Raw genomic sequence first — 27,657 nt, 5'->3', positions numbered from 1 at the left:
GAGGGAGATTTGTGCTGAGCTCCCATCTGTGCCATTCTTCCTCTATTTTGTATGTGGGTTGCCACCATAGCATGGCGACTGATGAGTGGTATAGGTCTGCACCCTGGAAGTGAACCTGGGCCACCAAAGTGGAGCATGCCAAATTTAACCACTAGGCCACAGGACCAGCCCCTATATAATGGTTTTTGCCTCTGGGTTCCTCTCACAGAGTTCTTAAAATTCCTTATAATTTCCTAAGTGAATAAGAGCACTAGGAGCATCTTTTGTTCTAATATTCGGTCTTTGGCCCCAGGTCCTGATACAGAGTTCCTAAATCCCTTGGAATTTCTTGGGTAACAGCAGTCTTTTTTTGCTATGAGGGGACTCTTGGTGGACTCCTAAAAGCTCCTGGATGGGAGCTGGTCACCAGAAAGACCAAGCCATGACCAGCAGCTTGGAATTTCCAGCTCCCCTCCATTCTACTGAGAGAAGAGAAGGCTTGGGATGGACTTAAAAGTTGACCATTCCCACATGATGAAGCCTCTATAAAAATCCCAAGAGTGTAGGGTTTTGGAGAGCTTTGGGGTTGGTGAAAATATGGAGGGGCTAGGAGAGTGTCACACCTGGAGAGGGCATGGACATCCCAGGCCCCTTCCCACATGCCTTGCCGTATACATCTCTTCCAATTGGATGTTCAACTGTATCCTTTATCATATCCTTCTATAATAAACTGATAAATGGCAATTAACTGTTTTCCTGAGTTCTGTGAGCTGCTCTAGCAAATTAATCAAACCCAAGGAGGGGGTCATGGGAATCTCTGACTTGGTTAGAATCACAGGTAATAACTTGGACTTGGGATTGGAATCTGAAGTAGAGGGATGGGAAGCAGCCTTGTGGAACTGAGCCCTGAACTTGTGGGATCTGACACTGTCTCCAAATAGATAGTATCAGATTTGAGTTAAATTGTAGAACATGCGGCTGATGTCACAGAAAATTGCTTATTGTGGGGAAAAATCCCCACATATCTTGTGTTGGAAGTGTAGCAAGTGTTGGATCAGTGTGAGAGTAAAGGAAAAGCACAGAAGGAAGATTGAGTTCTTCCCTACACATATGACTAGGAAAATCATCTCTCTATAAACATATTCATATTTTAGAATTTTTAGAACTAATCATTAAATTCATCATGGTCCACCATCAAGGATCCATGCTTTGTACTGTCCTGATTTAGCATGTCCACTTTGGAGCTCTGTCCCACAGCCTCAAGGAAGGCTTTCCCACATTCCCTTCCTACAGATGCCCCCCCAAATTTCCATTCTCTTCCCTTTTCACTTCCTGTTCACCAAACTTTCAGCCTACCCACACAGTTACACACAGAATTTGTTATACACAGAAGAAAAAGAAGAGAAATAGAGAAGTAATGAGAGTAAGTTGAACAAAGAAGAACTTAATAATATTGTTCATGTCAATCATTGATTAATATTTCCAAAAATCCATACTATTACAGTAAAGAAACAAAAGGGGGAAGACAGAGGAGCAGGAATGAAAGGAAGGAAAAAAGGCGAAGGAGAAGGAGGAAGAGGAAAGTTATTTTGTACCTTTCTCATCCTTCATGATAGCTTAGTATTTCCAACTTTGAAACAAAAAGGGAAGAGGATGAAAGTTTCATGATTAAACTCAAAGCCTTTAAAATCTATCACTCTCCCTAAGTCTCTTATCCAATCACACTCAATAATAATGCAATCATAGTCATAACACATTTATTTAAAACATGATTCAAAGTTGTTATTGAGACAATTGATGTTAATAGAAAAGTTGGCATCTTAAATCACAGCTGTTTCTTTCTCATAGTTACATGGGAAAGCAACACTTTGGAAAACAGAGAAGTACGGATTAAAGCAATGGTTAAAGAGAGACAGAGGGAGAGAAAGAGAAGAAAACTGGGGTGTGAAATGTCACAGGCAAAAAATGTCATGAGCAAATCAATATATAAATTAGGTCTATAAGACCTATAAGTTTAATTGCATATTTTATTAGGCAGCAGCAATAGTCACATATAGATTCTTTCCTCCCTAGATTTTAACGCTAGCGAGAATTATCAGTGAATGCGGGTTAAAGAATTTTAAAAAAATTACAACTGGATTTAAAAGAAACTGAATCTGTTGATCATCTGTGTCTGTATATAGACTTATGTTACATACTTTTCTGGAAAAATAATTGATCCATATATCTAGCAACGTCAAATAAGCATACTCCAAATCATTCAGTGTCCTCTTAAGCTTCTTCAAATAGCTACTGGAAAAAGTGCCATCATGTTTGTTAACAGAGTTTGTTTTGTTCTAGTCAGTCTAAGTATTTGTCTAGTTGGTTATTTAGGTTTGCAAATGACAGGGCTAACTAAATGCCAAATAAATAAATAAATAAATCATTCCCCTAAAAATAAAGAAGTCATTTAGTAATTTATTTTTTTAATATAGAACTTTTTTTCATTTAGTACTTTAAAAGTAACAGATTATTATTTTTTTTAATGATTGGTGTCCAAGGCAGGAACCATAGACACACTCTGGCACATGTACAAATCTCTCTTCAAAGGTCTAGAACTGCTACTGGCAAAGCCTGTGTTATTTACTGCTCAACCTTATTCTACAGCCTTCCCAAGCAAACCAAGGAGTAGCCAGGGCTCAGAGAAGGAGAATAAACATCCAGTCAGAGGTGGAATGGCCTGGAAGAACAGAAAGGATTAACAGAAGCAATACCGAAGCTTGGCTGTTTAGGGAAAAGCATAATTTTTGTTTCATTTACATAATCTTTCATCCTCTTCAAATCTACCAGAATACTTTTAATAGGGTAGATGTAAACATACTTCTTAGATAAAATTACGCCACAATACAGAAGAATTGTCACAATGCAACTATCAGCCAACATCTTTACATTGTGTTCTATCAGCTATCGCATTTGAAAAGGAGCCAGTGGTATAATTTAGTTTTTTTGCTCAATAAATATTTATTGACACCTATATATTCCAGAACTGTCCCCAGTCCTGGGAATACAAAAATGAAAACAATTGGCATGGTCCCTGACCACTTGGAACTCACAGTCTCTACTTTTATCTTTTTGGTCACAATTTGGTAAAAGCATAAAAATTCTGGGAGAGCAATAAAACTGTTTGTCTATTCAGAAGCTTGTCCCAGAGCTGATTAAAACTTCTTTCTTTACATCCTATTTGGCCTGGTAGTCTAACGTGCTGTCTACAAAATTGCCTCCAATCTCATGCACGCTTGCTTGACTTCCGGAACAGAATTATCAAGGTGAACATTTCTGGATGGCTGCCTCAAGATTTTGGTAATTTTCACAGTTGGGAGTTGGCATAAATTCCTAAACAAATGAAAGCAATATCTGATGGACCCTCCAAGGACTCTTGCCACATCCTGGACTTCAACTGAAGTGAGAAATGTAAAACCTGGGTTATTAATATTTGTTTGTTTTTATGTCTTCATTGGGACTAGGGAAGGAATTAAAACATGTCAGTGTCAAACACTGAATTTCTGTGGGCCTCTAACAATGATTTGCTATACTTCATTTAGGACTATGACACTGACATGCCATTTGATGAGTGCACACTATTGGGGAATTTCCTAAGACAGAGAGTGGAGTTTGAGTGTAGTTATCCACACCCTTGATCCTATAATAGGGTAAGCAAATCTAATTGGCATACACATAAGGGCTTGGTCTTATTAGTATCATATTGTAACAAGTTAAGACCAACAGTCATACTCAGCTCAAGTGGCTGCTTTCATAATCAGCAATAGTTCAGTTACTGAATCAAGGCAAACACATAGGAAACCCTACTTCCTCATAACTCTCTTCCAGAAACACAAGACTATACATACAAGAAGACATCCTTAACAAACAGGACTTGTACTAAAACAAATAATTGTGAATATAATTAAAGTACAATGCATAGGCTCAATTGCTTCTAGTACTTCATAAAGTACAAGAAGACTATCCTGCTATAAATTATGTTCAAAAGCTATAAGATGGTTTTAAAATATTATGACTAGTCATTTTGCAAAATTTTTAAAAAATCCTTCAAAAAATAAGAAAAGCTCTTCATTTCATACTTTATAGAATACAAATTGCAAAAAAGAAAAACAATGCATGAATCAAATTAAGTATAAAAGGATAGGATTACCTATGCTTATCATATTTATGCTACACAATGGTATTAGTTTTTTATTGTTGCATAACACATTACAACAAACTTAGCAAATTAAAACAACATATTTATTACCTGTTTTCTTGGGTCAAAAATCTGAGCTTTGCTTAGCTTGATCCTCCCCCTCAGGGTCTCATAAACCTGCAATCAAGGTGTTAGACACACTGAGGTTCTCATTTGGAGCTAGGAGTCCTCTTCCAAGTTAATTCAGCTGGTTGGCAGAATTTAGTTCCTTGTGGTTATAGGACTGAGATCCCCTATTTTTTGTTAGCTGTCAGCCAAGTATTGATGTCAGCAACTAGAAGCTGTCCACATTTCCTTACCACATGGCCCCCATAGGCAGCTCACAACATGGTTGTTTGCTTTCTTCCAGGACAGCAGGAAAGCCTCTCTCTGATTCTCATTCTCCCTCCAGATAACATCATATAATCACAGTGGTGACTATCCCATGACCAATTGTTATATAAGGTACTCTAATCAAGGAAGTAACTATCCCATCTATTCAAAGGTTCTGTCCACACTTAAGGGGAGAGGATTATTCAAAATATGTACACCAGGCGTCAGGAATCTGGGGGAACATTTTAGAATTCTGCCTGACACAACAATGCTGTCTTACCTGCAAAATGATTGGAAACAGTGTAGCCCATATCGATGCCTTTTAGGACTTCTTCCAATGAATATAGAAATTATTAGTTATCCTAGTAACGTTATTGCTGTCATAGTGAACAAATATTATTAACCTCAGCTAGCGATGGAGATGACAGAAGCAGAAAGATGCCAAGTCAGCTTGAGAGAGCATTTAAGTCACCGGGAAGGCAGTGGGAATAGAACCCAGGATGCTGCCATGCAGTGTGTTTTCCCAGCTTAGTACCATAGCATGATTCCTATATTAAGTAGAGGCAGATGGCAACCTGATGCTAGTGCACCAGTTCTGAAGGAAACTGGCAAATACTTTTCTTTTAAAGGGCAATTAATTCACTAAAACCAAAGTGACTGTAAAGCAAGTTTCCATAATTTACCAAATTAGCAAAATTTCAAAAATGATGTCTATTTTGAAAATTAAAGTCTTTTTTTTTAACAAAGAGAAAGGGAAAAGAAAAAGCCTAAAGCCTGAATAATTAAACATCTGACCACACCAAAAAAGTCCCAGGAAAAATAATGCCAATATATCGTAAATTTTTTGCCTCTTTCTCTTTCTCTCCTCTCTTTCCCTCTTTTTCTCTCCCACCACCCTACCAATGGATGTAATGATCAAGAGAAATACATGGATTAAATCAAATAAATGTCCTCTCATTGAACAATAGTATCTCCTGAATAGGTCAGATCCATTTTCAAGTTCTCAAAAATGAGGAAGAGGAAAAATATTATTGCCAAAATATCCTCAACTTTAAAGTTCTAAAATTCTATTGCTATAATTTAAATTCCAGACAATCACAAGTAAAACAGTAGATGCTGGTGCCGGCTCTGTGGCTGAGTGGTTAAGTTTGTGCACTCCGCTGCTGCGGCCCAGGGTTCGGATCCTGGACGTGGACATGGCACTGCTCGTCAGGCCACGTTGAGGCGGCGTCCCACATCCCACAACTAGAAGGACATGCAACTAAGATATGCAACTGTGTACAGGGTGGGGGTTTGGGGAGATAGAGAAGGAAAAAAAAAAAAAGATTGGCAACAGTTGTTAGCCCAGGTGCCCATCTTTAAAAAAAAAAAAAAAAAAACCAGTAGATGCTGTGAGCCAGATTGGAAGGAAGGAAAATTAACAATTGGTGTTATCCCTATTATGCGTCCAGCCCAGTTCTAGGAGTTGTCACAATATTAACTCATTCAATAGCCTCAACAGCTATAGAAAGCATTAGCATCCCCATTTAACAGGGGACAAAACAAACAGATTAAGGGTTCAGTGATTTGCCCTGGTCATACAGCTAATAAGGGCATTGCTTGAAACTGGGAGGCCCTTGGTAAAGGTTTGTTGAACAACTGACTAAATTAACAAACGAACAAACAAATAAACAACGCAGGGCCAAAGGCTAAAAGACTCAGAAAACATTCATCCTTCAAAAGCTATAATTTAACTGGACAATATAAAGCAGATATTTTCAGTTATTTCAGTGAAGTTATTTTATAAATAACCCTGAAAAATACCAATAAGGGATGAGTATGGAATTGCTTGACATGACATTCAACAGTCATTGGTATGCTCTTAAAGCAATGCTTCAGCAAATATGCAATAAAAAAAGCTACACTTCCACATATTTCATCTTCTTCTTTGTGATTCAATCAACTAGACAAAACCTGTGAATACATCTATGACAAAGTTAGGTCATTGGCAAATTAAATATATCTTAATGCATACATATTTTTGATACTATTTTTTCTGTGTGTCATTACAAAGAAATTCACTGGGTGATCCAAATTACTTGAGTACAGGTTAGAGCATTCCTATTTAGGTTTTGGACATGCAAATTAAACCTAAAATAAGTTCTTCAAGTAGGCAAAAGAGACGTTAACTTAATAACACTTTTTCCTACAAGCATAATTAAATGAAATAGACTTTTCAAATTTAGATATCTTAATAAATATCAATTGGAGCATAACAGTAATCTTACACAAAAATAACCATCTAAAAAATAAACTTGATGAAAACACATACAACTCATTGAAATCAGATATTACCCTCAATTTTAATGACTGACTAAACCATATAGTTTTATCTCAATACTTTAAATTAATAATTCTTTCTTCTAAAACTATTGTTTAATTCACTCTTCTTTCATGCCAAATACAAGTAAAATTGACCAGAGAGTGTTAAATGGAAACTGAAAGCGTTGCTTTTTTTTTTTGTAGTCAAATAATCACTTCTTGAAGATGTATTCTGTAATGGATATAGAGCTATAATTTTCCCCTCAAGATATTTACAACCTTGTAATGAAGATAAAAAAGTGTGTAAATTACTGTAATACAAAACAGTGCTGTAATAGTTCAAAATAACATTCCCTTATTCATTCAACAAAAACTCTTTGTTATGGATGGAATTGTGTCCCCCCAACTTCATATGTTGAAGTCTTAACTCCCAGTACTTTAGAATAAAACTGTACTTAGAAATAGAGCCTTTAAAGAGGTAATTAAACTCAAATGAGGAACACATGAGTGAGCCCTAATCCAATATGGCTGGTGTCTTTATAAGAAGAAGAGACATCAGCAATGCAAATGCATGGAGAAAAGGCCAAAGGGGGACACAGTGAGAAGGCAGCCATCTTCAAGCTAATGAGAGAGACCTCAGAAGAAACCAACCCTACTACCGGCACCTTGATCTTGGACTTCCAGACTGTAAGAAATGAATTTATGTTGTTTAAGTGACACCCAGTATGTGTTATTTTTTTTATGGTAGTCCTACCAGACTAATACGCTCTTTCTCACAGGAAAAAATTACCGGTAAGTTTAATAGATCAAAAGACAATATATCTTGAATCACAGATTCTATTTTCCCCTGTACAATTAATTAATTTAATTTACAGTACTGAACAAGTCTCTAGATTAGTTGTCACCAGTATAAGCACTATGGGGCTGGGCAGATTAATGAGTGACAAGTCTCTGGGATTAATAAAATAGGGAGTGGTGGGGACTGCACATAATTGGGGAGTTCATGACAAGGACAAAGATGCTGATGCTACTCAACTTGAATATATTATGCAGGTGAGAGCACAACATCTCTCTCTTGTTATGACTTAAGGGCTGACATTTACAACATATGCCTAGATCCTAGTTTCTTCATATAAAGCCTTTTATTAAATAATTTCTAAAATTCTTTCCAGCTTCAACTTTTTAAAAGTCTGTGATAATCTTTTCTCTATTGGTGTCATTAAATAGAGGATAAATTAAGCATTCCCAAGAAAATTTTATCCTGGTATTGCAAATCACTTAGTAATTCGTAGTTTAATCAAATTTTTTTCTAGAAATTAATTAATATTGAATGGCATGAAAAACTTAGGAACTTTTCAATAATAATATTCCACACTTGGTAGCATATCTCAGTTTCACACTTTCAGATGCCTTCAGGCAGTTATTATTATCCACACTTAACAAATTAGCAAACCTGGATGTCCCACAGGTGCTTCAAATACAAATGGTTTGAAATTGAGTAGATGGAAGGCACTGGAAGGAGCATTGGCATTGGAGTCAGGTTGAATCTCAGCTCTGACATTCAGGAACTTCACAACATTTAGCAATGTCATTTAGCAATACTTAACCTCACTGAGCCTTAGTTTACTCAGTATAAAATGAAGATGGACATTTATCTCGAGGTTTGCTGTGAGGACTGTGAGAAAATATACATAATGCAACCTATCTCAATGCACAACTGAGAAGAACTGTCCAAAAGTGAGAAGACCAGCAGCAGGAGGAGCAGTAATGGTCCTCCTACAAACAACAGCAACTACGGTAACAGCAGAAACATGCCTATCACATCTCAGGGAATGCTCAGGGCCCCTTTCAATCTGTCCCTACACTGTTAAGAAACAGAAATCTGAAATTTTTCTCTCTTCAACCTGCTTCTCAGCATACATTCCTTACTTCAGTGAACAGCAACACCATCCAGCCACGTGACTAAGCTACCAACAGGAGACCTTATTTAATCCCTTTCTTTCTCTCACCGGGGTCTCTCCTTACTCCCATACTCATCCATTGCTGAAACCTATTGAGTTTCTCCCTTTCAACATCTCTGGAATCTATTCTCTTTCCCCTTCATTTCTGCTGCTACTGCCTTATTACCTTTTGCCAGGGTAAGCAATGGCTTCCTAATTGGTCTCTTGGTATTCATTCTCTCTCTCTCCCTCCTAAATTCATCCCCCATTTTCTTGCAACATTATCCAAACAAACAAAAATGCTCAATATATGTCTCCTGTGCTTAAACTTGGCTAGAACCACAATGTTGCTGCTGTTCTTAGTGAAGTCCAAATTCCTGTGAAATGCCTGTGTGTTTTAATGGGCAAATCAGAGACGTTAGTCCTTTGCAATAAGTTCAAATCCCAGTTCTGTCATTTACCAATTGCATGAGCACCTCATATTATTGTTTCTCCAACTAGACTAAGTTCTTTTTAAAAAGGGACTTTGCCATGTATGACATCCCCAGAGTCATTAGTGCCCAGCACAAAGAAGGCAGTAAAAGTTTGCTCAGTGAATGAATGAGATCAGTCACCACAAGTCCATAGATCTAGTGAAGTTGGAGTCAAGTAGTCTCCTGGTCCAGAGATTCTTTTTCCCCATTTGGTGAGTTTCTTCTCCAATAAACAGATTTGAAAAAACAAATTCTCATCATGAGAATGACTACATCTCTCAACTAAATGGAATAACCTCATAAAGTTCAGTCTAAGACTTTCTGTTATGCAAAAGGACAATGTGGCATATTCTAGATTCTAAGATCAAGCATCTTTATGATTTATTCTTTGAATAAGCACCACAAATACAGTAGATTACTCCTTATTCAAATATCCATTGGGCACACAATGTACCAGACAATGTGCTAGAGCCTGGGGATACAGTTATGGTTCCTGCCCTCAGTTTGCTCACAACCTAGAGGAAGAGAAAGCAAATAATCACACATACACACAAAATTGACTCTAAAATTTGATAAGTGCTATGAAGAAAAAAAAACCCCTGAGATAAAGACCATAAAATAAGGACCTAATTTAGGCAGTGTTTTCAGGAAAAGCCGCTCTGGGGATGTGGACACAAATATGAAAGATGAAGAACGAAATTTATTTTGACATCTTTTGGATAATAAAAATTTTAAGGATACCATGATGAGAGAAATTTTTACTTTGGAATTGCTTTTATATTTTTAATAACATCAATCCAATCCACAATGTTTTCTGGACTGTGATCTCCTAGAAGATAGATAAGATGCCTCTTTTTTCTTTTGAATTGTGCTGACATAACTAATTCCAAACGTCACGAGTGCTCCCTCCATAGAGGCTTGTTGACTGAACGTGTGAGAAAGGGTTAAAGGTAATGAGACAAGATAAGCACATATGATTTAGACCACACCATAGCGGTCACTTAAATGAAGAGGTCAGTGTGCCCATTAACCAAGCTGAAAGACCATTAGCAACAGAAAATAAAGAGAGTGAAACTAAGTATTGAGGAAGAACATATTACATTTAAATTAATGGGGTTTAGGGGGGATCCACAAAAGTTCCTGCAGCTTCTGCCTCTTCTTTATTATGTCATGGTTCTAATTTACCTCATTTATATTAATGAATGGAGGATTGCACAACTATTAGCATGATCGAAAATTACACTAATGCTCAGTAAATCTACCCCTAATTATTATGATTAATGAGAAGTTGATCATCTTGGACCAGATTAACAACTTAAATCAACTGAAATAGAGCAAAAGAGCTTTTTCTTGCTAACCCAGGTCTTTCGTCATTTTTATTTAATGAAACTCTGAGCAATCCACTCAGTAATGTTATATACTAATTCACTATAACTATTCATTTACATAGATTTACATAGATTATATTTTTCACATTTATGTATTTATTTGAAATAATTATTTCTAAGTGTATTAAAATGTGGTCTTATGATTGCCTTTATGCAGTGTTAATGTTCCAGTACAAAATTGAATAATAAAACTAATCATATTTTTTCTCTACCTGGTTCCAAGTCATCTGTTTGAGGGTTATCTCCTCCAAAAGAGAAATGATTCATCTTTGTAGTCATCAGAATTGATAATTAGGACATTAAGAGGCATAAATCTCACCTATTTATTTAAATATTGCTACTTTAAAAAAGGAGTTTCAAATGATAAAAAGAAATGATAGAAGAACTTAAATTGACTTTAACCAACTTAATATCTGCCTTTCTTTTTTGATCAGGACCAGTAAGCTATTTTTATGAATTTTTCCTTAATTCTGCCTTTATGAAGACTGAAACATGCTCTCAATACCTTGTTTTGTCTAGTTTATTTTCTTTCTATCTTCTGCTACAGATGGGTGTCCTTGGAAACAAACCTGTAGTCAATGTTAGATTCCTTGAGCACAGTGGCCTAAGATGCACGCTTTGGCAGCACAACAAGCAAAGAGCTGTCAAGGATAATATTTCTGTGGACTGCATGACAGGCCTTTAATGAAGCAGAAAATTTCACATTAACATGGCCTTTATGTCCTGAAAGTGTTGTCCTACCTCAAAGCTGTATTTATTCTGCTCTTATTATCAAGATTTTCTTACCAAATTACAGGATCTTAAGTTATAATCAATTTAGTACACAAATGTCATTTCTCCAGGCATGCCCATGGTCTTAAAGTTCCTAAATTAATTCAGAAAATATTTATTGAGGAAGTGCTCTGTGCCAGGCTCTGTGCCAGGGCTGAGGCTTTAACAGTACAGAAGGCAAAATATCCCCATCTTCAGGGAGTTTCTAGTTTAGTGGGAGAGCAGAAATGGAAAAAGTTACAAGCATGAGGACCGTTACCTAAAGGAAAGGACAAGTGCCTTGGCGGTATATAACAGGGGAAACCAAGCTAATATGGGAGATCAGGAAAGACTTCTCAGAGAAAATGACATTTAAGAAGAGAGACTAAAGTATGGAATAGTTGCTAGCAGTTTATCCTGCAAGGAAGAACTAGGACTCTGGGAAAGAAATGAAGTTTATCACTGGATATAAATCCAAAGAAAAAAGGCCAAGTAGCGTAATAGAAAGATTCTGAGGTTTAGGGCCCCACAGATCATGTTAGGGTCCGAGCTTCACCAGATCCTAGGTTGTACAACCTTTGGGAAATTATTCATATCCCTGTTTCATGTGCCATAAAAGTAGAAATGATATGTACCATGTAGGATGGCTATGCGGATTATATGAGATAATATACACCTGTATGAAAGTGCCTGACACAATAGCAGGTCCTCAAAGAATATTAATTTCCTTTTCCTACATAAAGAATGTGGCCCAGGGGCTGGCCCTGTGGCCGAATAAAGTTCCACACCCTCCACTTTGGTGGCTCAGGTTTGTGGGTTTGGATCCTGGGCATCGACCTACTCCATTCATCAGCGATGCTGTGGAGGCATCCCACATACAAAAAATAGAGGAAGATTAGCATAGATGTTAGCTCAGGGCTCAGAAAAAAAAAGGATTGGCAATTCAGCAAATTCACAAAAGGAAACTGGGGGAGCACATCATGAAAGTGTTTTAAAACTAGTGAGGAAAATAGGCTATGGATTCATTCAAACCTGGCTCCAGTCACTTTCTAGTTACCTACTAGTTGTGTGGACTTGAGCAAGTTATTTTATTCACTCTGAGCCTTGGTTTCCTTATCTGTAAAGCAGGACACAGTAGTACCTTCGTCACAGAGTCTTAGAATAAAATGAGATATTGAAGGCCAAGCTCATGGGAGAGCTTCTGACAAATAGTAAATGTTCAATAGAGTTAGTTGTTCATACCACTATAGTGGTGACAGCAAGAATAGCAGCCGGAGAAGGAACCAGCTCTGGCTATCTTCTTTTCATTACATATACAAAGTGAGAGGTAGGAAATAATACTGGAGGAACAAATCATGAGAAAAACGCATCAAAATGAAAGAAGTAAATGAGTGCTAAATAGTAGTCTAAAAATAGTCCAATGCTTTAGATACAATACTGATAAAAGGTTTAGATGGTCAGGGGAGATTTAAGAGTAGATTTTGCAAGAAACATCAAAAGTATCTATACATGAAAGGAATTACAAGTGATTTGTTGGTCAGTTAAATCTAAAGATTGATAATTGTTTCTTATACAGTGTATCAGTTATCTATTTCTGCATAACAACCACCTCAAAACTTGGTGGCTCAAACAACCACCATTTTATTTGTTCACAATTCTGTGGGTTAGCTATCTGGACTATGCTACCAAGGAAGCTTCCTCTGCTGGTCTTGCCTGGGATCACTGATGTGTTTGCAGTCCTCTGGTATTCATGTGGGGCTGGTTCCCCTGAATGGCTCCATTTACATGTGTAGAGGATGGTACTGGCTATCAGCCGGGTTTCTCTCTCCCCATGGTCTCTCCCTTAGGAGGGTAGCCCAAGCTTCTTCACAGTGTGGTCCCAGACAGGCAAGAAAATAAGAACATGAGCTTCAAGGTTTTTTGATGCCTACACTCAGACCTTCTGAAATACCATTATTACCACATTCAATTGGTCGAAGCAAATTACAAGGCCAGCCCAAATTATGGAAGTAGAGAAATAGATTGTAACTCTTGAGAGAGAAGCTATAAAGACAAATTGCAAAGGAGAATACATATAGGGTTACTAAAAGGAATTCTTTTTCTTTTTCTTTTTTTTTGCAGTCTGCCACGTACAGCTAGCTCATATTCCCTGCCCTTTCATAGTAACAGTACTATCTAAGTTTTATTGCTACATGAAACTTAATCTTACTCCATTTATGCTTGTCTTATTGCATATAATATATGAAACAGACAGTCAAGTCACTATCTCAGGAGATCTCTACAGTTAATCTGTATCAGAACAATCAGTGGGCTTCAAAAAGGGATCTCTACCTCCTACTGCTTAGGCATTCTCATTTAATTGATCAGGCATATGACCCAGACATTCCTTTTTTTTTTAGAAGGCCCCCAGATGATGCTAACTAATAGTCATGATTGAGAACCACCATGTCTAAATTGTTCCAGTTCTTTTAAAATATAAATATTAGTGGACTTAAAAAGCTCCTTCTCCTACCCCTGTAATACTACTAATTATTTTATTTCTCCTAACCCTCTGGCTGTCACTTTTTATTCTTCCTCTTAGGACTCTCTTCCTCCATCCTTCAGCAACAATTTTTTCCAAGGATCCATACACTGCCTACTTCTCTGATCCTATATATACACTCTGAGTGCATGATGACACCCCAATCTATGACTTCAGTGCTAATGACTCCCAGATTTTGATCTCCATTCTGGAACTCACTCTTAAGCCTCAGACTTAAACATCCCAGGTGCCTAAGGGACATCTACATATACATGTTACTTAGGTATCTTAAATTTTACGTGTATTAAACTGAACTAATTTTTCTCCTCATTCTCTTTCTCCCTTTTCTATTTTCTTTCCCAATGAATGTTACCACCATTTGTACAATCAGGTACATGAAAAATCTATTTGTCATTGTAAATACCTTCCTATCACTTTATCCCTACAGTCAAATCAAGACATTTTACCTTCTAAATAACTTTCATTCCCATCAACTCACCTTTCTTCCCACTGCTCACGATTAAATTGAGGCCATCATCACTTTTCACTAAGATGGCCTCCTTGCTGGTCTCCCTGAATTTATTAATGCCCTGTTCAGAAAAGTTCCATACAATTGCCAGAATAACCATCCTAAAAGATAAAACATATTATTAAAATTAAAATCATTGAAATGCAAAACAGTCACTGCCCAGTGGAAAATATTTTGTGGTTTACTGTGGCTAGAGACATAGTACATAAGTCCATATTATGACAGACCTAAGGTTCAAAATCTAAGCATTTGGCCTTCAAGATCAAGATGGAAACAACGAAAGTTTTTGGCCTAGAACTTAACGTATGCAGAAAAGTATTTTAAAAAGATTTACGTGGCAGTAGCAAGGGAAACCTGAGGGAAGGAAGACCAATGGGGTAACTATTGTAATAATTCAGGCATCTGGTAATAATGATCTGGCCTAACATAGTCATAATCTCACAAATGTGCTGACTGGACTCACTTATATTTATGACCATGAATCTCAAATGAGCACTCATAAAAGCCAGACAATCCTACTATACCTCCCATAGTAAATTCATTTTCCTACTCTCCAAGCTGACCCACATTTCTCATTTCCTTTCTTAAATCCCCACCACTCTTCTCCTTACCCTTCATTCTCCATTGCTGTGCTCACCTATTACTTCACAGGGAAAATACATTATTTTCTCTATAAGATTTCCCACTCCACCTGTCTCTGTACCTACCATGCTCAATCTTCCCTCTGACTTCTGTGAAAGCAGCATCCCCACTCTTTCCTTTTTGTATGGATCCCTTCCCATACCAAATCGACTTAAGGCCTCCAAGAAGTGTCTTCTTACTCTCCTTTATGTTGATTTCCCACTCCTACATACACAAAATATGTCTTAATATTGTCCTCAAAAAGAAAAAAAAATACCTTTCATTCCACGTCTCATTTCAGTTAACATCTTATCTCTCTGCTACCCTTCTCAAAAGAAAATTATCAAAATAATTGCATACATTTGGAATCTCCACTCCCCTGCTGAAGTAGTGGTTAAAATATGTCCACAAATTCTTTAACATTTGCTTCAAAAGGTGGAGCCTAAATTTCCTTAGGAATCCTCTTTTTAACACACTTTTGATGAACAAAAAAACCCAGAAGTGATAGTGTGCAACTTCTGAGAATAGGTCATAAAAAGCATCACAGCTTTCTCCTCATTTGATCTCTTTTTCTGTTGGAAAACCTGCTGCCATGCTGGGATCAGCCCTGTGGAACAGCTTGAGTGCAAGGAACTGTGGTCTCCTGCCAAACAGCCAGTGAGGAACTGAGACCTCCAGCCAACAGCCTTGTGACTGAGCCACCATACAAGAGGATCTTTCAGGTCTATTACAGCCCAGTCCAACATCTTAACTGCTACTTCATGACACTCTATGGCAGATCCAGCCAACTAAATTCTTCTGAATTCCTGATCTACATGAATTGAAGTATATTTGATATATAACATTTTTTAGTTGAAATATATTTTTTAATTGAAATATATCTGACATAACATTGCGTAAATTTAAGGTGTACAACATGTTGACTTGATACATTTATATATTGTAATGTGATTCCCATTGCAGCACCTCTATCATGTCACACAATTATCATTTCTTTTTTGTGGTGGGAATAATTAAGATCGAGTCTCTTAAAAGTTTGCCGTTTTTAAGCAACTAAGTTTTGGGGTATTTTTTTATCAATAGATAACTAATACAACCACCTCCCATTTTCTTTTCAGCCCAATCCAATTAGATATGTGCAATCATCACTTCCAATAAGATGGTTCTCACACACAAAATTAAATTGCTTAATACCTGTTAAGCACTTAGAACAGTATCTGGGCCTAAGCGCTATGTAAGCGTTTGTTATTGAGTGGCATTACTCCTATTATTACGAGGAGCAGTAGGAATAAATGGGTCACTGAGGACCACCATCTTATAAAACCCAATGGTTAATCTTCTGTCCTTGTCCTCTTTACCTCTCACAGTGCAAGCTATTTTCTTCTTATTGAACTACTTTTTTTTTCTTTAGTATTCCTAGTATCATCCTCCCTCATGGTCTTTTTCATGGATTATTCTGCTCTGCCAGACGTCTAAACACTGAAGTGTCCATGCATCTGTCCTCTGCTCTCCTCTCTCTCTTTTTTTTTAATTTACATAATCTCCCTAGGCAATTTTATCCAGACCATGACTTTACATACTATTATTTTTCTACATACCAATGCTTTATCTCCAGCCCTGATCTCTCCCCAAGGGTCTAGATATATACATTTCATTCTCAACATTCCCTTGTGAATCTATGAGGCTTCTTAAATTTAGCATGTCCAAACAAGAAATCCTGATTCCCTGCATACTTTCATTTTATGTCTCCCACCACTCAAATATAAGCTCGATAAATGCAGAAAGTTTTTCACGCCAAGCATTAGGTTCTGAAGATTCTGTGCTTAGAATAGTGCCAGGCATATAATAGGCACACTAGAAATTTGTATAAATGAATAAATATTTCACTATATGTGAAGGAAGAATGGGTTGAATCATTTAAAATATCCTGAGAAATGTCAATAAATAACTATTTTTAAATTCTATTAAGAAATCTCATAAGAGCAGGGGGTTTTTTTGCAAAAGATTTAAATAATATGCAAAATAGTATGTAGAATCAAATTATTATGGCATATTTCATTTTTGAGTTCCTTATGGTAAATTTTGACCTTCAAATTTATCTGTATTATTAGAAAATGCAATAAATGATTGTTCTTTCTTGATTTAAATAATTGAAAGAATGTCATCAAACCTTTGCTTCCCTGCCATTATAGATTCCTACTCAAGTTAGCAGTCTCTAATAGTAGCTATCTATATTAGAAATAAACATTTACGAATCACTATCTTTTCTAAATACTACCTTAAATTTCTTTCAATTGTCTAACATTTTCTTGAGCTCCTAATAAGTGCCAAGCAATCCACACATAGTGGAATATAAAGATAAATAATACTTAGTTCTCACCAGCCAACAATACCATGACAGATATGGTCAGAGATAGACGTGAAACCAATAACCGCAATGCCATGAGAAAGTCTAAGGGCTTGTACATGGGGATAATGGTAAGAGGTCAACTAGCTGTGCCAAGGGATTCTGGGAAGACTTCCCAGAGGAATGGCATATCTTGCAGGGTATAGCAACTATAAGGTCTGTCCCAACAGAATTAAAAATGCATACAATCTGTCATGCATTTTCAATGTTTTTCTAAATTCTTCCTTTTGTCTATTTAGATCAAACATTCAGCCCAGCTATAAAGTTCTCATTTTTTCCATGCCAATATCCTTGATACAAATTCTTAAATATCTTTTTGAAACCATCACAGGTATAATATGTCTGAAGTATTTATATTAATCCTATCAGTGTTCCCCATGAATTATTCCTCAAAGTCATTCATTTCAAATCTTTTTTTTTATTTCTAGGTCACATGAAACATACCACGTTTCCCAATATCTTCAGTTGTTATCAGTGAGCCAAGCCAGATAATACGCTTAGCTTGACATCACCAGAGTCATATAAAGAGAATATATTCGGCCAAGGAAAGCTGATATTTTCTCTTAGCCCACTCAGCTATGAAAGAAACACTCTTGAAATCATTTTACTTTTGACTATTGAGCATCATGTCCCCTGTAACCAAGGAAACACGTTTCAGCTCCCAGTTTAACAGACAGAAGGCAATTATCTGTCTGAGGTAAGGGTCCATCCTCAGCACCTTTCTTTGCTAATGCATCCCAGTTGTTCACCTTTCCTTAACTTCTGTGCATCAGTGACTTATATCACAACTCTCTTCTGCCTCATATTATCTCTGGTCTACTTGTGGGACTTTCCTATTTTGAAGTTACAGGCAATAGCAAACCTTCCACAGGTGAGGCACACTCTAAACTGTAGCCTTTAAAAACCATATGTCATAGAAACTAGAAACAATGAATGCCGCTATAAACAACAACAATAATTTTGTATTAATACAGATGGGAAGAGTGACCTAAATACAATATAGGAATCTCTCAAAGCTTAACTAGGTGGTTCTGGCTTGTGATATCTCATGAAGTTTCAGTCAAGCTATTGGCTGAGGCTGCGGTCACCTGAAGGCTTGCCTGGGGTCCTGGGAGCCTCTTCTAAACTCTCTCACGTAGCTGTTGACAAGAGGTCTCTCTTTTTCACCACGTGACCCTCTCCATAGAGCTGCTCATGACATGGCAGCTGGCTTCCCCCAGAGTAAATGATCCAAGAGAGACGGAGACATACAGTGAGAGTCTGCAGCCTCAGTGTCTTCCATAACCTAATCTCAGAAGCAAACACCATGATACATTACACAGACCAACCCTGCTATGGTGTCGTAGGAGACGACACAGAATTGGAATACTGGAAGGTGAGATCTGTCAGTCCAGGGTTGTTGTGTGAAATGAGGTTTACTCATTACAAGATGAGTAAACCAAGGAAAACTGTGTCTGGCTCATAATAAATGTTCTAAAGTCAGGATACAATTCTCTAACTGTGAGAGGGGGGCAAAGCCTGCCAGATATCCTTTTTCTTTTTCTTGGAAATTTTCGCCTTGAGCTAACATCTGTTACCAATCTTCCTCTTTTTTATTCTCCCCAAAGCCCCAGTACACAGTTGTATATTCTAGTTGCAGGTCCTTCTAGTTTTTCTATGTGAGCCACCACCCCAGCTTGGCTACTGACAGATAAGTGGTGTGGTTCCGCACTCAGCAACTGAACTCAGGCCGCTGAACTGGAGCGCGCCAAAATTTAACCACTAGGCCACCAGGGCTGGCTCCAGATATCCTCTCATCCCCTCAATGGTCACAGAACTATAGCCTTAGTACTGCCACTCCTTAAGAGATGTGAGCCTGTTATTTAATCTTTTCCTCATCTTGAAGATAGGGTACCAGAATTAAAACAAAATCTACACTATCCCTTCTAGTTCAAGAATCCAGTGAGTTCACCATTTCTTCCTTCCCCTGTCTAATGTTTTAAGAATTCATTAAAACAGGAAAAATACTTTTTTCATCCCATCTCACTCGAAACTTTTAATCAAATTGTTATCATTTCCAGGGCTTTCTTGGAATTCCTGCCTTTAAGATTGCTTTTTAAGTGAGATCACAAAGAATCCAGAGGTTCTCTCAATTCTGCGTACAAAAATGTATTTTAAGTTGGATTTTCATCTAAAAGATCTTTTACTTTTCACAATAGAAAACAAATTCCATGATAACTTTCTTACTTTTCCTGGATATTTATTTATCCTCATCTATTAGGTTCATCGTAAGCATCATCTGCAAACATTATTTGCACATCTATTTTCATAGTCTTCAGTTCTCTTCCCCCCCGGTAAAGTAGTATTATCAGTTTCAGCCTCTTCTGCTATCCACTGTTGATGTTACTGGATTCAACATCTTGTAAATGCTTCCTCACACCTTTAGTTAAGCTGCTGAACAATAAATAAGATTCCCAGCTAAATCACATTAAACTTTGCTCTGTAGTTTGCTGAAACTAACAAAGCAGAGTTGAATTAATTAAAACATATACTTACGAAACTGAAACACACAGTAATAATCTAGAGCACTCAATTTTATTCTTGTAAAAGGCAAGTCTGCCATCTAAGTTAGCTAGAGGTACTTCTAACATCTGCACTACGAGTGGTTTTCAGGGCATCTATTAAATATTTTAGAGAAAGTAGCTTTTGGAAAAAAATAGCTTGTTTCCTTCACACCATCAAAGACTATGTTTATGAAACTCGTGTCTATTCACTAGCTGTTCTAGCTGTAATATTTTCCCATAAAGGCTATTAATATCTAGATTATTTTATTTCTTTTTCAGATGTTTTGTTGTTATAGTTGCATATAGAAACACAGCTGCTTTCTGTATGTTGATTCTTTATCATGCAACTTTACCAAATTTGTTTATTAGCTAGCAGTTTTGCAATGGAGTCTGTAGGATTTTCTGTATGGATAGATAAAACAAAGACTCCCAATTGCACATTCTCTTATAATTAGATAGTCCTAAATGATTAGTTAGAATAATAATGTACCACAGATAAACAGTCCAGTCAAATTTCAATTACTTCTCATTCATATTAAGTTCAAAATAGGTATTCTTGATCAAAGTGTAACTGTTCTCCCAAATGGTGACCCAAGTTACCACCACCTTATGATTTTGCCATTTCCTTGTCCTTACCAGCAGAAGTAGAAAAAGGGGCTAAAAGGTATACCTGCTTCTTAACCACCCTAGCCCAGAAGTGACACACACGACTTCTGACCACATTCCATCATTAGAGCTCAGTCATACAATCACTTAATGAAAGGGAAACTGGAAACTATAGTCTAGTGGTGTCCCCAGAAAAAGGAGGAATCAGAGTTGTTCATCTGCTATGGTAGTATCTATGCTAATTCCAAATCACAGAAGAATAGAGCTAACAGGGACTTTACAATCTCCCAACCACCTAATTTTATAGATGAGGACCCTGAGGACTGGGATAATTAAGTAGCTTAACCAAAAGTAAACAATATGGTTAATGTAGAATATAGACTTTATCACTTACTGCCTGATAGTATGTCCAGTTCATTCCATCTTAAAACAGACCTTGTGGAGGTAACTCCAGCTACTCCTAATCATCCACGACAGAGTCTGCATCACTTTAGCAGCCACCTCCTCACAAAGATTCCTGTCATCACATCAACAGACCTAAAAGCTGTTGTGGACTGGCCAGGAAACTCACTTAGAATGATCAGGCCCATTGAGGGACAATTAACATTAAGAATCTGATGCAAACATTAGAACAAATCTTGTCAAAAAAATGAATATCAATTCATAAATAAAGTAGCACAAGATAGAGCCAACAAATCTAAGTGATTGATTTGCCTTTTAAAATGACATAATCTAACTAGACGATGAGTGCTTAAGCCCTGTATTCAGTTGAGTCATTTGAACTAAAGGCATTACTTTGGGTGCGTGATCGTTGAAATTTAGAACTTTCATTGTCAATGCTTGTGTAACTTCACTTTGCCTGGAGATAACAAATTACCACTTACCATGTTCCAGATATGCTGGATATGCTTCCAGATCAGCTTCCAGAAAAACACGCTAAACTTTTTCAATTTCTCTGCTTTCCACAGATCATCATTTAATGAACATATCCACAATGTGTTCTTTGTTATCTTTGCCAGGGACCACAACGAATCATCAGGCGGAGGGATTCTCCAATGTATCATGCCCAGCAATCTTGCTAAAGGTTGGGGAACTGCCACAGTAATTCCTGTGACATAACACCTTAGAACAATTGCCAACGGTACATTTCTAGGACCTGTGTGTAGCAGACAGTACAATGCACAACAGAATCTACTTTGCCTACAGAATAAACTTCAAGATTAGGATCTATCTTTACTCAATTTCAAGACATTTACAATGCCTATTTTCAGGTAGTCTATGCTCCTACACAGCCCTGTGAATAGCTCTCATACAGTTTACCAATAACATGATGCCAGCTGAGTCACTAAGAGTCCTGAACAAACACATATGCTACTGCAAAAGCAGTGGAAAATTGGCCTGGATTCCGCACACTAAAACTTGCTGAATTCCAATGTCACTAAGTACAATATCATGAAACAATTTTTAAGGAACTGTTGTCACAGTTACTCTCAAGGCAGATGCCCACCAAATTCATTTCACAATTTCCTGAATTAGACTTTTTTTCAGCATCAAAACACAAACAGAATGGGGGCTGGCCCCGTGGCCGAGTGGTTAAGTTCGCGCGCTCCGCTGCAGGCGGCCCAGTGTTTCGTTGGTTCGAATCCTGGGCGTGGACATGGCACTGCTCATCAAACCACGCTGAGGCAGCGTCCCACATACCACAACTAGAAGAACCCACAACGAAGAATATACAACTATGTACCGGGGGCTTTGGGGAGAAAAAGGAGAAAATAAAATCTTTAAAAAAAAAAAAAACACAAACAGAATGAGAGTGTGTGTTGTATTTCAAGAGAATATACCAACACTTCCAAAATAATTACTTTTTGAAAGATAGTTATTACGCAAAAAATTGATTGCACTGCTAAGTGCTTATAAATGCCTCATATAACAAACTGAATATAAGCAATCATATTATCTACAAGCAACAACTGATATAATTAAATTTACTATGATGATACAAGATAGTCTTTACCAACTTCACACTGATTGAACGTAAGTAGTCTAAATATTGAAGGAACTCATCAAGAATTAAAATTTATCCCAGTTTCAATAAACCCGTTACCCTAATTGTAAGGCAAGAAGAAAAAGGAAAACAATGAACAAAAGAAATATACAAACGTAGCAGTTTTGCTATTTCAACTACATAACTCTACTTGTGCTAGGATTTGTTTCACATAAAAGATTCACTGAGGAAAAAGAAACTAAAGATAAATATATTTGAATGCACATGCAGTTAGTAACTGAAGCAGTCCATTTAAATTTAAATTTCAATAACTAAGGAAATAAAAGAACCTTTAACTCTGGGGGATTGAAAAAGCTAATTACGTAAATAAATGTTGGAGTTTCTGGGCAATAATATTTGAATCTTATCCTTGCTTGGTGTTGGTATTCCTGACACTGGACCACTTGCCTGGCCTCCTCTCAATTTGGGGACAAAGCACTCTGAATATATTCTTTCATTTATTCAATAAGTAGTTGTTGAATATCTGTATCTTCTGAGCACAGTATTAAATTTTAGGAATACAAATAGAAATATGTCAAGGTCCCTGCCCTTAAGGCACTTACACATTAATTAGACAAACAAAGACCTGCAAATAAACAGTTGCAATAAAGAATCTCTGGATATTGATCAATGTTGAAATTAAAAGCAAGTAGTCAATTCCGTCTGAGAGAGAGGGTGGACCACAATAAGGTGAAAAGATACATGGAAGATGTGATGCTCACGATGAGCAGGTGTCTTTCGTATATCAGGGAGGTAAAAGATGTCCCAGAGAAAGGAAACTAGATTAGCAAACAACATCAGAATGGGGAAGAGATTAGTTTGTCAAGGTTGATGCAGACTTTACAAGTTGGGGCATGAATTAATTAGAAACAGAATCCCGGCCCTCCTACCTTACTCATTCTCCTCTATCGATCTAATTTAGACAAACTGATGCTCAAAACCTCCTTTATTCAATTCATTGAATTTCCTTATTCACCTTTTCACCTTGAAAACAGCCAGTAGAATGTCACCTCTTAAAGTTAACATGCTATTCATTTAAAGATTTCAAAGCAATCCTAAAAATAAATCAAAGAACCAAATATTACGCTGGCCAATGGCATATTTCTTGGAAATAACTCAATTGTTACAATAAAGTAATAACTTTATTTTTCTCCCACCACAGTTAAAATTTTTCCTGTTGGGTCTTCCTTCCCAGCCTCTAGATGTTATCTTGAGCATAACTCATAGCTTAGGTTGCTTTAGAATTGTATAACCATCTCTTTTTAAGCATTAAAAAGTCCAGTCTAAACAAAATCAAAACTTGTATCTTACAAACAATAACCAGCGTCTTGACTTTTCCTAGCTCAGGGCTGGCCTGGTCTTAGTCACCAGCAGGGAGAAAGAGGGGGGCTTGATTTATTCTTTCTCCTTGTCCTCCCTCCTTGCCTCCTTCAGACTCACTATGCTGTTTCCTACTTGTAGCATGGAGGTGAGAAAGAAAGAATGAGAAGATGCTGAAGTAGTTCTGTCCTGGTCGTCAAGGTGGTCCACCTACCGGGCTGAGTCTCAGGGCCGTTTTAGCCCTCTCTCAGTGGGCCCAGCAGCTGTGACTAACATCATTCCCTAAAAATCCTAAAAAGTAGGATGCTTGTCACCCCTACTGTTATCAGTTCTTTTGTCTAAACTGGTGCCATCAGAAAAAAAAAAAAAAAAAGACCAACTAAATAACCCTTATATGTAAAGTAACAGAGCAGAGAGAGCTACAACAGAGTGACTGAAGCTACAGGAAGAAGGAAAGAGCCAAAGTGGTGAGTCCTGATAGAGCCAAATCTTCAAAAAGCAAGACAAATGGCTTGTGTCCAGAAAAGGCAGAAATTCCCCTTTACTCTTTCCTTTGATTCTGGAGAATTGCTACCAAATATCACTCCGTTTCACCTCAGTATTCCCCATTTGAATCTTTTCTGCAGTGCACCTATGTCTGGAGATGCTCCTTTCATCCCACACTCTGTCAGAATCTCCAGTGGAAAAGGACCTCAGGTCTGTCAGGGTCCTCATTAAAGCTGGAGAAACACTGGACAAAACAAATTAGCTATCATCCTCGAAGGCAACCTACCTCAGAAGCCAGTTACCTCAGACTCTGATATCTCTATTTTTCTTTATTTAACAATCTTGTCCACATACCACCCTCTCTGGCAAACGTAAGTTGAGTCAACCGGATAAGCTTTGTCCAACCAGTGTCTCCTCTGAGGGGTATCGTCATTTGTTCTCAGCAGGAAATGACGACAAATAAAGAATCAGACTTGTAGGCTGATCTCTAAGTAAGTTCCTCTTATCCGATCCTCAAATCCTTCACTGTTTTCTAAAATTTAAGGAAAACTTGAAGAGAATATCCAAACTGCCATCTGTTATTTTAGAAGGAGGAAAAACCTAGAAGAACCTCAGGCACTTCAATGAGAAAATCAGTCTGGGAATCTTCTCCAAACTTGTTTATTTGGTACTGAATGTGAAAAGGATTGTTTTGAAATAATTGTGGAAATTGTTAGAATCTCCTGATATGATACACTTGCCAACTTATAAAATCCGTAGTGAATTATGTTTGTCATTTTATTTCAAGAAAAGGTTATGTATAAATAGAAGACAATGGCATAACTGATGGTCGATGGAGGCCATAGTTTTTCATGGTACTATTCTCATTACTTGAATAACCATTTCAATCTTTTCTAGGGGTAAGAAAAAAATGTTCCAATTACATTTTGTAAAGGCAATGAATTTTACCCTTTGAATTACATTGAGATTCAGGAGGCATTTTTACAATGAGCCTTTAAAAAAAGATAAATAGTATATTATTGTTAATGGATGTAGAAATTTCAGAAATCTACACTAACCACAATTGAATCTGCAAATTCAATGAATTATCCAGAAGACACATACCCCAGCTCTTAAGTTAGAGAAGCTTTAATTACGTATATAAATGTTTTATGAACTTCTCTTACAATGTCTTTTAAGCCAGCAGGTTCTAGTGACAGAATAACAGCAGACCACTTGGGGCAGCAAATTTTCCCATTCGCATTTTACTAGGCTCTTCTCCATGTTCATATCATTTTAACCTTCCCTATTGTGTCCTTGGATCTTCATTTTTGTGGTCCTTAGTCCCATTCAGAGGACTATTTACTGAGTATACTAAATTATATCCCATTGGACGGAAAGACCAAATACGTCAGCAAATATGATTCACTATAGACACACACAATATACTGCTGTAGCCAAACTTAACCAAAAGGTTCGTATCCAGATGGCTCAACCTCCTCAACTTTTTGATTCTTTTTAAAGGGTCTCCTGATATTTATTTACCAGTATTATCTAAATACAACTAAGTCTCATTGTCAATCTACAAAACAGAGTTTCAGTCAATCACAAGGTAATGTCCCCTCAATATAGGACAGTTTTCATTTAATGAATTAATTTTTATGCAAACTTAACCTTTAATGGAGCTACAAACAGTTGTATTCAAGTTACATCTGCATAACATTTCCCAAATGGTTTAAAAGTAGTGGGAGTGGAAAACAACTAATTTTTGGGTAATTAAAATGTCCTAAACATTGCATGTCAGGCTTAGTAAAATTCTCCAGTGTCCTTATTTATTTGTTTTGTTATATTCAAACTGCATGATTATGACAGTGGGCTTGATCCCCTTTAGTGCATGTACCAGGAGGGATGTTGCAAACAGGATTTCTGCTAAATGGACCACAGATAATGGGGTCAAAACCCCTAGTAGAATATGCCAAGGCCATATATACATAGACTCCAAGGAATAGTGACATTAAAATCTACCTGAGAGCTTTTCTCTAAACACAATTATGTAAGAGAGTAAAAGACTTGTTAATAATTTAGCTTTAACTACCTTAATATCCCTAAAACCTAGCCACTAGAGACAGAGTGTGTGTTTCTGTGTGCATTCGGTATTTATCAAGGAAAAAAAGTGATTAATTCCACTTACAAAGAATAGAAATGCAGAGTAGAGATGCACCTCTCTTCTTGCTGTTCTAAGAGTGATATGGTAGCCTGCTCCAGAGGAAAGCTCACCACAGAGCCTGGCACATGGTGGACAGTCAATAAATGTTTCCTGAATTCAATGACTATCCAGTGCCAAGGTCCGGGGGAATGGACACTGTTCATCAACTATGTGTAGTGCATTCATGGATGCATCCTCCCATTCTACTCCCCTAGCAAAACGTTGTCTTTGTCATTATTTTATGTTATACATAGGAAGCAACATTGACTTCATCAAAATACTGGCAAGGTGGTGCCATGAAAACACAGTATATACATCCAACTCCTAAAATTTGTGCAAACTCCATGAGAGTGAAGATTTTGTTTTATTTGCTCATGTGTTCCTAGTGCCTAGGACAGTACTTGACACATAGTAGATATTCAATAAACATTTATTAAATGAATGAAAGAAGGAAGGAAAGAAGGAATGAAGGAAGGAAGGAAAGACCTGGGTTCTAATAACCAAGTCCTTTGTATACTCTTGCTACCTGAATAAAATGGTCTTAACTAGAAGGCAATATGGTATAATAGTTGAGATTACAAATTCTGAAAATAGACCTCATTTGAATCTTGCCTCTTATACTTATTAGCCAAATAACTTGGGCACATGTCTGAACTTTTCTATGCCTCAGTTTCTGCTTCTATTAAACTAGGGTCATTATAAAAATAGTAACTCCCCACAGGGTTGTTGTGAGAATTAGATATGAAAATATATTTAGTAGCCCCAAATGAATATTACCTCCTACCATTATGATCTCTCATTATTAATCTCCTGTAAAGAGATGGCTCATCTCCAATGTGATGTTTTATTTGTCATTCTCACTGGGACAATTTTGAGAGCGAAAGAAGAAGGTACTAAAATTATTAAACATCATCAATTGACCTACAATAAGTATAAACTTGGATAGTACTAAGCAATTGATGACATATGCTCCCCCCATTAATTGGCCAAACAAGATATCAGGCAGGCTGCCTTA

General features: G+C 37.1%; 1 protein-coding gene across 10 annotated transcripts in view; it reads right to left on the bottom strand.

The window, feature by feature from the left end:
* NAALADL2 (N-acetylated alpha-linked acidic dipeptidase like 2) overlaps positions 1-27,657 on the bottom strand; it is a 1,266,186-nt gene that overhangs the window by 785,245 nt on the left and 453,284 nt on the right. For 2 of the 10 annotated variants that reach the window (XM_070582382.1, XM_070582381.1), the window contains exon 2: positions 4,268-4,333. The exons of the other annotated variants lie outside the window; for them this stretch is intronic. The gene's annotated coding sequence lies outside the window, so the exon portion shown is untranslated. The remainder of the gene's footprint in view (positions 1-4,267; positions 4,334-27,657) is intronic. 10 annotated transcript variants of the gene reach the window in all.

Source organism: Equus przewalskii, chromosome 18 (assembly GCF_037783145.1).
Source record: "Equus przewalskii isolate Varuska chromosome 18, EquPr2, whole genome shotgun sequence".
Classification (NCBI taxonomy): Eukaryota; Metazoa; Chordata; class Mammalia; order Perissodactyla; family Equidae; genus Equus; species Equus przewalskii.
This window is presented reverse-complemented; position numbering and strand designations above follow the sequence as displayed.